This window comes from Nuphar pumila, chromosome 11 (genome assembly GCF_984573655.1).
Source record: "Nuphar pumila chromosome 11, dmNupPumi1.hap1.1, whole genome shotgun sequence".
Lineage (NCBI taxonomy): Eukaryota > Viridiplantae > Streptophyta > Magnoliopsida > Nymphaeales > Nymphaeaceae > Nuphar > Nuphar pumila.
The window spans coordinates 40,598,555-40,611,496 of record NC_143259.1 but is presented as its reverse complement, the minus strand read 5'-3'; positions in this window follow the sequence as shown (position 1 = coordinate 40,611,496).

The following is a 12,942-nucleotide window of genomic DNA, read 5'->3' as shown; positions in this document are numbered from 1 at the left end:
TCCCTTCCCCCACCCCTTCTGGGTCTATCAGGAGGGTGGTGTTGAGCACCTCTCCTCGTTGCCTCCCTTTCTCCCCTTCTTTTTCCTTCCTATCGCCGGCAAGGGGAAGAGCTCCCTATGTCCGCTCATTTTTCCGGCAGGGGGTTCTTCCCTCTGCCTTCTGTGGTCTTTTGACAGGGGGCTCTGCCCCCCTGCTCCCATCTAGTTTCTAGCAGGGGGCGTTGCCCCCTGCCATGTGTTTCCCAGCAGGGGGTAAGGTCCCCCTGCCTTTGTTTTGTCTTCAGTAGGGGGCTCCGCCCCCCTGCCTTCTTATGTTTCTCGACAGAGGGCGAAGTCCCCCTGCCTTTGTTTTGTTTTTCGACAAGGGGCTTCGCCCCCCTACCTTCTTTTGTTTCCCGGTAATGGGCGAGGCCACCTTGCCTGTGTTTTGTTTTTCGGCAGGGAGGGCTTCGCCCCCTGGCCTTCATTTGTTTTTTCGGCAGAGGGCGGAGCCCCTCTGCTCTCCTGTTGCTTTTCGGCAGAGGGTTCTGCCTCATGCGTTTTGCCGATAGGGGGCGAAGCTCCCCTTGCCTCCTTTGGTTCTTAGCAGGGGGCGACGCCCCCCTGCCTTCTTCCTGTTTTTCAGCAGGGGGTGAAGCTCCTTGCATCTTGTTTGTTTTTCGGCAGGGAGCTTTTCCCCCCTACCTTGATCTTTCTGTCAGCAGGGGCAGAGCCCCTGCCTGTCTCGTTTCCAGCAAGGGGTGTCACCCCCTATCCGGTTGTGTCATGTTTGGCAGGGTGTTTCTGCTCCCTCGTCTGCCTTCTCTGTTCGGGCAGGCAGGGAGCCCCTGCCTCCTGCATCTGCTGCGTTTTGCCAGGCAGGGGTGAGGCCCATGCCTCTGGCACCCTTGTCGGCAGGGTGCAGAGTTTCTGCCTCTGCAGCCTACAGGTGCGAGGCCTTGCTGCCTCTGTTGTTTTTCTGCAAGGAGTTGAGCTCTCTGCCTACCCATGTGGTCTGGTACTACTGCAGGTCTTATCGGACCCGCTGATGGCTTTCGGTGTGCATACTAATGTTCTAAGCATCGCAAGTTGAACGATGAATATTGCTCGCTCTTCGTGGCTCGAGCTCGTGCTTGCCTACGCTCAGAGACTATCGCAACCTCGCAACTTTCTGAGGTAGGGTAAAGTCGCACAAGGGGCAATAGATGAACCTAATTAAGTTGAAATAATTAAGATGTCCATGCTAGATGTACTTAGATTTATATTGCTTCTGCGTTGCATATTTTCTTGTCTGCATATTTATGAGTCGAGGTATGGTTTCACTCTTCGAGTATTAATTTGCGTAATTGCTTATGTGGTTGAGGTGTGGTTTCATACTTTTTGCAATACTTATGCCTTTAATTGCTTGCACATATAATTTTTACTATGTTCGTTTGGGTGATGTATGATTTTGTACCTCGTGTATTACCTATCACCTTATTTGTTGGCCTGTATATTTGGCTATGGTATAATCTCATACTTTGTGTATTTGCCTACAGTTTTTAGTTGTTCGAGGTACCATTTTCTACTTTGTGTATTACTTATGTGCATTGCGATGTGCGGCTTCACAAATTGAGAGTTGCCTTGCATTTTGCCATCATGGTATAATGTGCACAGGCTCCTATTCATTGTAAGTATGTACCTACATAAATATAGTCTCGTGCATATCTTGTTTTGCTTGTTATTCAAATAATGGAAGTTGCGCTTGTGCGCTATAGTTCTTTTAAAGAGGGTTTCCTTCTGCGAACCCAGTGCTCTTCAAAATGCACAACTTTTGCAAAGTTAAGTTTTAAGTCTTGCTAGATTGCGAAGTCACATTTGGGCCCTCCCAAGTCCACACACTTGGGAGAAATGTTTTATAACCTCGATTCGAGTTGCGACCCAATTCGAATAACCACGATCTGAGGCATAAGCCTATGAGTGAGTGGGGCTCTGTTGAAGGACCCATTCTTCATTTATCAAACCTGGTGTTGAGTGTTGTGCGAATCATGTTGATACTAAGTTGAATTTTGGATGCAAAATCGATAGCGATGTGCCTTGTGTGAATGCTTCAATGTGGCATTGTGGCTTTCAAGGATGAATCATGCCAAATGAGCACTCCTATATTCTTTGGATCGCCGTGAAGTTGTGTGTTGGGGGTTTCCTGTTGAGAAGTCTACTCACCCCTTTCTTTTTCTGTATAGCATACTTTTAGACATGCACAACATGTTAAATACTTTGTTGATCATATGAGAGATCTGAGATGACCTTGCATCATGGAATGTGCAAAATGTTGTTGAAATGAATTCAAGACTGATCTTGCCAAACTTTATTGTATTACTTCTTTTGCATATAATATCTGTTGGGGTTTCTTTTGTGAAACCATTTCCTTTTCATCGTAGTCCTACTTTTGACAAGTCCGACTGTACTTTTTGACAAGTATGTCTTCTTATGTTGCGATGATTGGATGAGTAGGTTGTGGCAACCTCGATGAGTGCAAATAAAAAATGCTAAGATCACCTAAATAGGCGATGTTTTCGCCTTCACTGGCAAGATGCTCGAGTTGGGTCGAATGACAAGAGTATGTAGAATGGGTCTTCAGTTAACTAACCCTAATGTAGTCATTCGAACCACTGACTCCTGTCAGGAGAGAGAATGAGAAGGTACAAAAACTTCGATGGACAAGCCATTAATGGCAGTTACGAGCAAAGGACTCGGTTTCCCCAGTCATCAGAGTTAGGGGAAGAGGATTACCATAATTATCCTAGGTGGTAGCCCTCCATGTTCAGGATGCATCCATTGTTTATGCTGCTTTGGGGATTTCTCTCTTGGTCACTTACTGTCCCCTTAGGTGCAGACTCAGTCAACTATCTGGATTATCATAAAATACATAGTATAATAAACCCCCGGATCAGTCTAGGTTGTTTCTAGAGTTGTGCCTTGTGCGTACCCACTTGGCCAATTAATATCAAAATATAATTTAAATCTGATCACACAATTTGTTGAGTTATGCACGTATGAAGGTTATAGCATGCAACTGGTTTCAATACTTATGGAATTATGCATGTGGTTGATGTGGCATGGTATTTTGCTAGTTAAATTGCTTATGCAGTTCTTCGTTTGTAATAGTTAGCCTACTTGTGCCAGTGAAATGCCTGTAATAATTTTAGCATTGTACTCATGATAGTTTGCTCCATGACTCTGTTGAAATTAAAGTGTTATTTAATTGCCTGTCTACTGGACATATTAAATTATCTTGCTTAATTATGTTCTATATTGTCCTGCATGTGCACCTACCAGCTTTTCGTGAAACTGACCCATTTCATGGGTTGGTGATGTATAGGTGATACAACCTACGATGGCACGATGGTGTGATGAGATCAAAATGAAGCTCTTTTCCTGACGTTTCGCTCCTGAGGACATGTTGGTAAATTTGGTATAAAGTGTATTTCAAAAGTTCTCTTTTAATTAAACCTTGAGTTACTAAAACTATTTTAGTAAACTTCTTTTTTGTTTCAATAAATATAATGGGTTGTAAAATCCCATGAACAAATTCTCAATTATTGAAACTGCATTTTGAAACCGTTTGATTTCAATAGTTGTGCAGAATTCGACAAAGGAAAGTTTATGTTGTAATGCACTCAAGGTCCATTGACTTGTTGTTTTAAAAATATCATTTTCCGCTGAAGTACTATTTAAACTCTGACAATCGTATGATTTCAAAGTTTTCTAAACTATTCTAAAAGTTTCAAGTCCTGGATTTTTGGGGTGTTACAAGTTGTTATCAGAATGACAGGAAAAATAGGAATTCTTGACTATCCGACATCTGCATCGTACAATAAGTATTGTTGATTTTTTTGTCTTGTACTTAATTTGATTAAAATATTTTGCTTCGATTTATATGTCGTATAATGAGATGAGCGAGGCAATAAATGTCTTGACCGGCACCGTTATTCATCTAAAATCTTTGGTCCATAACTTGAGTCATAGTGTGGCTTTCGAAAACACCTTTCAGGGTCAGTGCGATACTCAGATAGGTAACCATCAAGTTCTCCCGAATCGATTATACCCCTGAGATTCTATTGTTTGCACTTTTTGCGGAAAGGTGGACCATTCAAAGAAAGAATGCCGCCATAAGCGAAAGTATGATAAGTGGCAACTGGCCACACAAGGCCTGGAGCAAGGGAAGCAAGTTAAAGATATTCAAAACAAAAAGTCAGTGGATAGTAAGGAAGTTAGCAAATGCTGACTTGCCAATGATAGAATGCAGGGACCCCCATCTAAGAAACAAAAGCAAGGCAAAGGAATCAAGCTACATCGATCGTCTAGTCGAAAATGCTTAAAGTGTAATTATGGTCATCCTGGACAACCATGCCCTCAAGACACTGGAGGTTGTTTCTATTGCGAAAAGATGGGGCATTTCGCTAGAGTTTGTCATAAGAAGAAAGCAGATCTGAAGAAGCAAACTGCAAAGGAAAGTCTGCAACAACAACCGAAGTTGCCTCACTAGTAGCAATGAAAGTAGTGAACCGTGTTTATTTTCATCATGACGGGTTAGGTAGAGAATTAGCGAATAGACACTTTAATAAGTTTAAGACTTTATTTTTCAGTACGGATCTTGTCAAGCAAAAGTTTATCAATGAAATTATGTATGAATTTTGTCCAACCTAGACCCTTATAATTGTGATGCATATGTTAGTGTATAGGTGAATGACATATCACACTTATAAATGATTAGTTCAGATTCTTAGGTGAATGACACCTTTCGACTACAAACTTTAATTTTTGAAAGATACATCACACCTACGTAGCTGTATTGCAGAGGATTGTATTGTGATTGTCTGAGTAAGTATATTGAAGAGTCATGAATGTCTAATTAAATTACTTAGGAGGTATGTGTGTGTGTTTCATGTTGGATATAGTCGAATGTGATTTGATGTAAAAAAAAAAATTTGAATGCTTATGAAGATGATGCAATGATCTGAATGTCTTAGATGCATATATGACTTGAATCGTGTGTGCATAACTCAAACAGTGTACAAGTTACGTATCTTGAGGTTTAGTTGATTCTTGATATATACATAATCACATTATATAGAACTCATGCTTTGAGGTTAGATTTAGATAATGCAATGCTCCGGGTGGCAATGATATGATGCATAGGATAGTATGCTTTTATACGATATGATTGAAATGCCACACGATCTGAGATTTTGAAAGCATGTGATAAATGTTTAAGTTCAATAGTGAACTATGGTTCATAGAACCTTATTAGTGAAAGGTGTGATTTTATGATTTGAATACCATATAAAGTGATGTGATGCTCATTGATGATATATATACTTGTGCCCATTATTGGTGGCTATCGACCCTGAGAGCGGTCATTTGTTTTGATGCATGCATCACTGATTATGGTACTTGTTGAGGACCTTGTCTGCAAACGATTCTCTGTGAGGGTATGTATGATCAAGATCAAGTAATCCGACTAGAGTGGTGAATCTCTGTAAGGAAGTACATTGTCCAAGATTGGGTAATCGCAAAGACGGTGAATTCCTATGAGGAAGTATATTGTTCAAGACCAGAAAAACCATCTATGGCGGTAATTCCTTATGAGATCGTATATTTCCCAGACCAGGTGATCCAGCATGGAACTTGTAGATTTTGATTTCATAGAGAATTATGGTGTGTTATGATGCTTTTCTGAGAGCAATTGATATCGCCAGTTATGAATCTTTAAATTTGGCTTTCTGTTGTAGCATGATTATTATATACTGGTTTTAGATTAGAGAATCAGATCCTTACTTATTCTAAATCGTGATATGATGTTATGTTTTTGTCTTCTATGAAAGTTGGGCCCATTCTAAGAAAGATAACTTAGGCGAAGATAGGACAACTGGCCGTGCATGGCCTTGAGATATGGGGATAAGTTAAGGATATTCCAGACAAGGAGACTGTTAGAAATAGCAAGGGCAACGAACGACAACCTGATATTGATAAAGTATAGAGACTCCATTCAAGAAACAAAAGTTTTGTAAGGAAATCACGCATTTAGTTTGTTCAACTGAAACCTTTCTCAGGAACTCATTATGAGTCATCTTGATTACTTTAAAAGCATACGTGTTTGGGATCACTCACACATATGGTGCATCCTCATTAACAGCGATTAACTAAGAACCGGATCGTTGCAGATAAACCTTAAATGAAATTTTGCAGACGAAATTCTTTTAAAAGGGGTAGAATGTAAAACCCACGTAAAAAAATTTGGATCAGGGTCGGGTCTGGACCCGACCCGGGTCCATTCTCGTTAGGATTTTTAAAACACGACGCATCTCCTTTGTGCGCCGCACCCTACCCACGCCGCTCCACTCACTCAACAGAATAAGGGAAACCCCTTTAGGGTTTTCCCGAAGATCACCCTCCACCGAGTTCTTTAAGAGCATGGTAGGAAGGGAGGGGGGTGCACCTCCCTTCTCTCCTCCTCCTCCAACTCCTCGCTCCCTCTTCCCTTGTCAACCTGTCGAAGCTCGACGCCTGTGGCTTCCTTCATGCCGCTCCGCTCCTCTCCTTGCGAGCTCCCCTCCGGCAAGCCGTTGCTGGCGACCGCGCCATCCCCCTCAGGTAACCTGATCCCTCTCCCATTGTTGCCGTCTCTTCCCCCACCCCTTTTCCCGTTTGGTGGTGGTGGACTAGAGCCACCATCGTGGGTGGCTCTGGGTCTATCAGGAGGGTGGTGTCGAGCACCCCTCCTCGCTGCCTCTATTTCTCCCCTTCTTTTTCCTTCCTATCGCCGACAGGGGGCAGAGCTCCCTATGTCGGCTCATTTTTCTAGTTGGGGGTTCTGCACCCTGCCTCTTGCGGTCTTCCAGCAGGGGGCTTTGACCCCTCTGCCCCCATCCTGTTTTTGGCAGGGGGCTTCGCCCTCCTGCCTTGTGTTTTCCGGCGGGGGACGAGGTCCCCCTGCCTTTGTTTTGTCTTCGGTAGGGGGCTTCGCACCCCGCCTTCATTTTGTTTCTCGGCATAGGGCGAGGCCCCCCTGCCTTCGTTTTATTTTCCAGTAGGGGGCAAGGCCCCCTTGCCTTCATTTTGTTTTTCGGCAGGGGGGGCTTCGCCACCTTGCCTTCAGTTGTTTTCCCAGTAGAAGGCAGAGCTGTTGAGAAACTATGTTTTGATGATACATGATAAATATGATATACTTTCATGATGCATATATATGATACATGATAAATACATGATATGCTTTCATAAGATATGATAAATATGATATGCTTTCATATGTGAAACTGAATATGTTATATTATGACTGGATATGATGTGCTATGTATTTAACGAGTATTTGATGCAAGATTATTTCACTTAAGAAGAGTGAAGACATCTTGATCAAGTGCAACTATTTGATGCAATCATACTACTCTGAAGAAAAATCTTGATGGGCCATTCATTCATAAAGATTATCCAAGAAGATTGGCTACTTCAAGATGAAGATTTTTTCTTCTTTAGAGTCATATGTAACAGAACCTTCAGAAGCATGCATATTTCATATTAGACTATATGCTTTGAAATCATACAAGCCATTTATTTACAAAAAGTTAAGCTTTCATAAAAGGATACGTTATGTATATTGTAGCATTTTAAAAACACCTTTTTGAAACAAATCATTGTACTTCCTACAAGCATTTATGAAAAAGACATTTTGACAAGATATAATAGCTCATGATTTCAAAAGCATTAATTGTACTTTCTTACAAGCATTTATGAAAAAATCATTTTGACAAGATATAATAGCTCATGATTTCAAAAGCATTAATTGTACCTTCTAACATGCATTTATGAAAAAGACAACTTGAAAAGATATAAAAGCTAATGATTTCAAATATGAAAGAAAAAGACAAAATGAATTAATTCATAATACACAAACATTTACGTAAGATATTTTGGTTCATAATACATAAGCATTTATATAAGAAAAGACAAATTGTGAAAAGATATATTGGTTCATAATACATAAGCATTTATGTAAGAAAAGACAAATTGTGAAAAGATATACACAAGCATTTATTTGAAAAATGATGATTTGAGAAAATGAACATTATTTTTATACACAAACATTTATTGTTGAACAAAACATTTATTTAAGAAATGATGACTTGTATTTGAAAACATTATTTAAAATACTCAAGCAATAATTGTACTTCAAAGCAATTAATTCAAGAAATGACAATTTTAATATATGTATTATTCAAAGCACTAAATGTATTTCAAAAATACTCACTCAAGAAATGACGAATTATATTTGAGAACATCATTTTTTAATAAGCATTAAATGGTACTTCAAAGCATTTACTCAGGATATGACCATTTATTTATTTAATACTAAAATCCACACTCAAGAATGTCGACTTATACTTAAAGTCATCATTCTTTATGTAAACATTAAATGTCACCTCAAAAAGCATTTATTTATTTAATAATAAATTCATACTCAGAAATATCGACTTACTTAAAGTCATTATTCTTTCTGTAGACATTAAATAACACCTCATAAAGCATTTTTAAGAAATGACTATTTACAAATAAAGTACTCAACAAAGCATTTATTGTACTTACATACATTTAAGTAAAGAAGTGATGATTTGTAATAAAAATACTAATATACTACAAATCATTAAATTGAATAAAGATAAAACTACATGATGATTTACAATCCAACGTTCAATGTACTATTATGAGAAATAGACTTTTTACATAAAATATATCATACCTAAAATACTACAACGAATAGTGTACCCCAAATCTACACTTATAGAAAGAAGACTTTTTTGAAAAACCATAAAGTGTTTTTGAAATGACTTGACATCTCACATCCCAAAAAGACCATCATTTAAAAAAGGCGACGACTATTTTTCTAAGGTTATATAAACATAATCAAAACAATTTATTCGGCATGGACATGTGAGCTTACAACGAGAAAAATTCTTATTCGATATTTGAAAGAGAGCCTAGAAAAAGAAAGAGAAAAAAGTCAAGAATAGCTCTTTGACAAAGAGTATCTTCTGAGTGAAAATAACATAACATTCTGAGAAATCCTTCATTCGTGCATTCACATCATTCTGAAGGTTCTATAGGAAGTATTGTAACTTTCTGTTATTCACTGTATTCCTTCTTTGTTGAAAGAAGAAGACCTCTGTGAAAGAGGGTGTGCCCCTTCTCTGTTGAGATAAGAAGACCTCTGTGAAAGAGGGTGTGCCCCTTCTCTGTTGAGAGAAGAAGACCTCTAAGGAAGAGGATGTTGTACTATTTATCTAGTAACTCGGATGTTATAGTGGAAAGCTCAAGTGGTTTGCTTGGGGACTGAATGTAGGTCAGGGTCTTGACCGAACCAATATAAATTCTGTGTTTTATGTGTTGTGCTTTATTGCATTCTATTTTTAATTTATCAATCTATTTAGAATTTCACTATTCACCCCCCCTCTAGTGGAATTTCAGGAGCCCCCCTGCTCTCCTGTTGCTTCTCGGCAGGCGGTTCTGCCTCCTGCGGTTTGTTGGCATGGGGCGAAGCTCCCCCTGCCTCCTTTGGTTCCCAGTAGGGGGCAAAGCCCCCTTGCCTTCTTCCTCTTTTCAAGTAGGGGGCGAAGCCCCCTGCATCTTGTTTGTTTTTCAGCAGGGCGCTTAGCCCCTCTGCCTTGATCTTTGTGCCGGCAGAGCCCCTGCCTGTCTCGTTTCCAATAGAGGGTGTCACCCCCTATCTGGTTGTGGCATGTTTGGAAGGGTGTTTATGCTCCCTCCTCTGCCTTTTCTGTCCAGGCAGGCAGAGAGCCCCTGCCCCCTGCATCTGCAGCTTTTTGCCAGGCAGGGGTGAGGCCCATGCCTCTGGCACCCTTGTTGACAGGGTGCAAATTTCTTGCCTCTGCAGCCTGCAGGTGCGAGGCCTTGCTGCCTCTGTTGCTTTTTTGTAAGGAGTTGAGCTCCCTGCCTACCCTTGTGGTCTGGTACTACTGCAGGTGTTACCGAACCCGCTGTTGGCTTTCGGTGTGCATACTAACGTTCTAAGCATCACAGGTTGAACGGTGAATCCTGCTCGCCCTTCGTGGCTCGAGCTCGTGCTTGCCTACGCTCAGAGACTATTGCAACCTCACAACTTTTTGAGGTAGGGTAAACTCGCATAAACGGCAATAGATGAACCTAATTAAGTTGAAATAATTAAGATGTCCATGCTAGATATACTTAGATTTATATTGCTTCTGTGTTGCGTATTTTCTTGTCTGCATATTTATAAGTCGAGGTATGGTTTCACTCTTTGAGTATTAATTTGTGTATTTGCTTATGTGGTTGAGGTGTGGTTTCATACTTTTTGCAATACTTATGCCTTTAATTGCTTGCATATATACTTTTCACTATGTTCGTTTGAGCGATGTATGATTATGTACCTCGTGTATTACCTATGACCTTATTTGTTGGCCTGTATATTTGGCTATGGTACAATCTCGTACTTTGTGTATTTTCCTACAGTCTTTAGTTGTCCGAGGTACCATTTACTACTTTGTGTATTACTTATGTGCATTGCAATGCGCGTCTTCGCAAATCGAGAGTTGCCTTGCGTTTTGCCATCATGGTATAATGTGCACAGGCTCATATTCATTGTTAGTATGTACCTACATAAATATAGTCTCGTGCATATCGTGTTTTGTTTGTTACTCAAATAATGGAAGTTTCGCTTGTGCGCTATAGTTCTTTTAAAGAGGGTTTCCTTCTGCGAACCCAGTGCTCTTCAAAATGCACAACTTTTGCAAAGTTAAGTTTTAAGTTTTGTCGGATTGCGAAGTCACATTTGGGCCCTCCCAAGTCCACACACTTGGGAGAAATGTTTTATAACCCCGATTCGAGTTTCGACCCAATTTGAATAATCCCGATCAAGGGCATGAGCCTATGAGTGAGTGGGGCTCTGTTGAAGGACCCATTCTTCATTTATCAAACTTAGTGTTGAGTGTTGTGCAAATCATGTTGATACTAAGATGAATTTTGGATGCAAAATCGATAGTGATGTGCCTTGTGTGATTGACTCAATGTGGCATTGTGGCTTTCAAGGATGAATCATGCCAAATGAGCACTCCTATATTCTTTGGATCGCCATGAAGTTGTGTGTTGGGGGTTTCTTGTTGTGAAGCCTATGCACCCCTTTCCTTTTCAGTATAGCGTACTTTTAGACATACACAACATGTTAAATACTTTGTTGATCGAACGAGAGATCCGAGATGACCTTGTATCGTGGAATATGCAAAATATTGTTGTAATGAATTCAAGACCGATCTTGCCAAACTTTATTGTATTACTTCTTTTACATATAATATATGTTGGGGTTTCTTTTATGAAACCATTTTCTTTTCATCGTAGTCGTACTTTTGACAAGTTCGACTATACTTTTTGACAAGTATGTCTTCTTATGTTACGATGATTGGATGAGTAGGTTGTGGCAACCTCAATGAGTACAAATAAAAAATGCTAAGATCACCTAAATAGGCTATGTTTTCACCTTCACCGGCAAGATGCTCGAGTTGGGTCGAATGACAAGAGTATGTAGAATGGGTCTTTAGTTAAGTAACCCTAATGTACTCATTCGAACCGCTGACTCCTGTCAGGAGAGAGGATGAGAAGGTACAAAAACTTCGATGGACAAGCCATTAATGGCAGTTACGAGCAAAGGACTCGGTTTCCCCAGTCATCAGAGTTAGGGGAAGAGGATTACCATAATTATCCTAGGTGGTAGCCCTCCATGTTCAGGATGCATCCATTGTTTATGCTGCTTTGGGGATTTCTCCTCTTGGTCACTTACTGTCCCCTTAGGTGCAGACTCAGTCAACTATCGGGATTATCATAAAATACATAATATAATAAACCCCCGGATTAGTCTAGGTTGTTTCTAGAGTCGTACCTTGTGCGTACCCACTTGGCCAGTTAATATCAAAATATAATTTAAATCTGATCACACAATTTGTTGAGTTATGCACGTATGAAGGTTATAGCATGCAACTGGTTTCAATACTTATGGAATTATGCGTGTGGTTGATGTAGCATGGTATTTTGCTAGTTAAATTGCTTACGCAGTTCTTCGTTTGTAATAGTTAGCCTACTTGTGCCGGTGAAATGCCTGTAATAATTTTAGCATTGTACTCATAATAGTTTTCTCCATGACTCTGTTGAAATTAAAGTGTTATTTAATTGCCTGTCTACTGGACATATTAAATTATCTTGCTTAATTATGTTCTATATCGTCCTGCATGTGCACCTACCAGCTTTTCGTGAAACTGACCCATTTCATGGGTTGGTGATATATAGGTGATACAACCTACGATGGCACAATGGTGTGATGAGATCAAAATGAAGCTCTTTTCCTGATGTTTCGCTCCTGAGGACATGTTGGTAAATTTTGTATAAAGTGTATTTCAAAAATTCTCTTTTAATTAAACCTTGAGTTACTAAAACTGTTTTAGTAAACTTCTTTTTGGTTTCAATAAATATAATGGGTTGTAAAATCCTATGAACAAATTCTCAATTATTGAAACTGCATTTTGAAACCGTTTGATTTCAATAGTTGTGCGGAATTCGATAAATGAAAGTTTACGTTGTAATGCGCTCAAGGTCCATTGACTTGTTGTTTTAAAAATATCATTTTCCGCTGAATTACTATTTAAACTCTGATAATTGTATGATTTCAAAGCTTTCTAAACTATTCTAAAAGTTACAAGTCCTGGATTTTTGGGGCGTTATATACTCTACCTGAAAAGAGGGTCCTCCATGATGAAATGGCCTAGTATAGAAAGTTGGGAGGCAACAAGGAAAGCGAAACTTCGTTGAAGCTCTCCCTGAAATAAGGGTTCCTTGTCTGAAATTGAAAATTATTTTGCAAACGGTTCACAAGGACACGAGTCCCTTCAAACTCTCCCTGAAAAG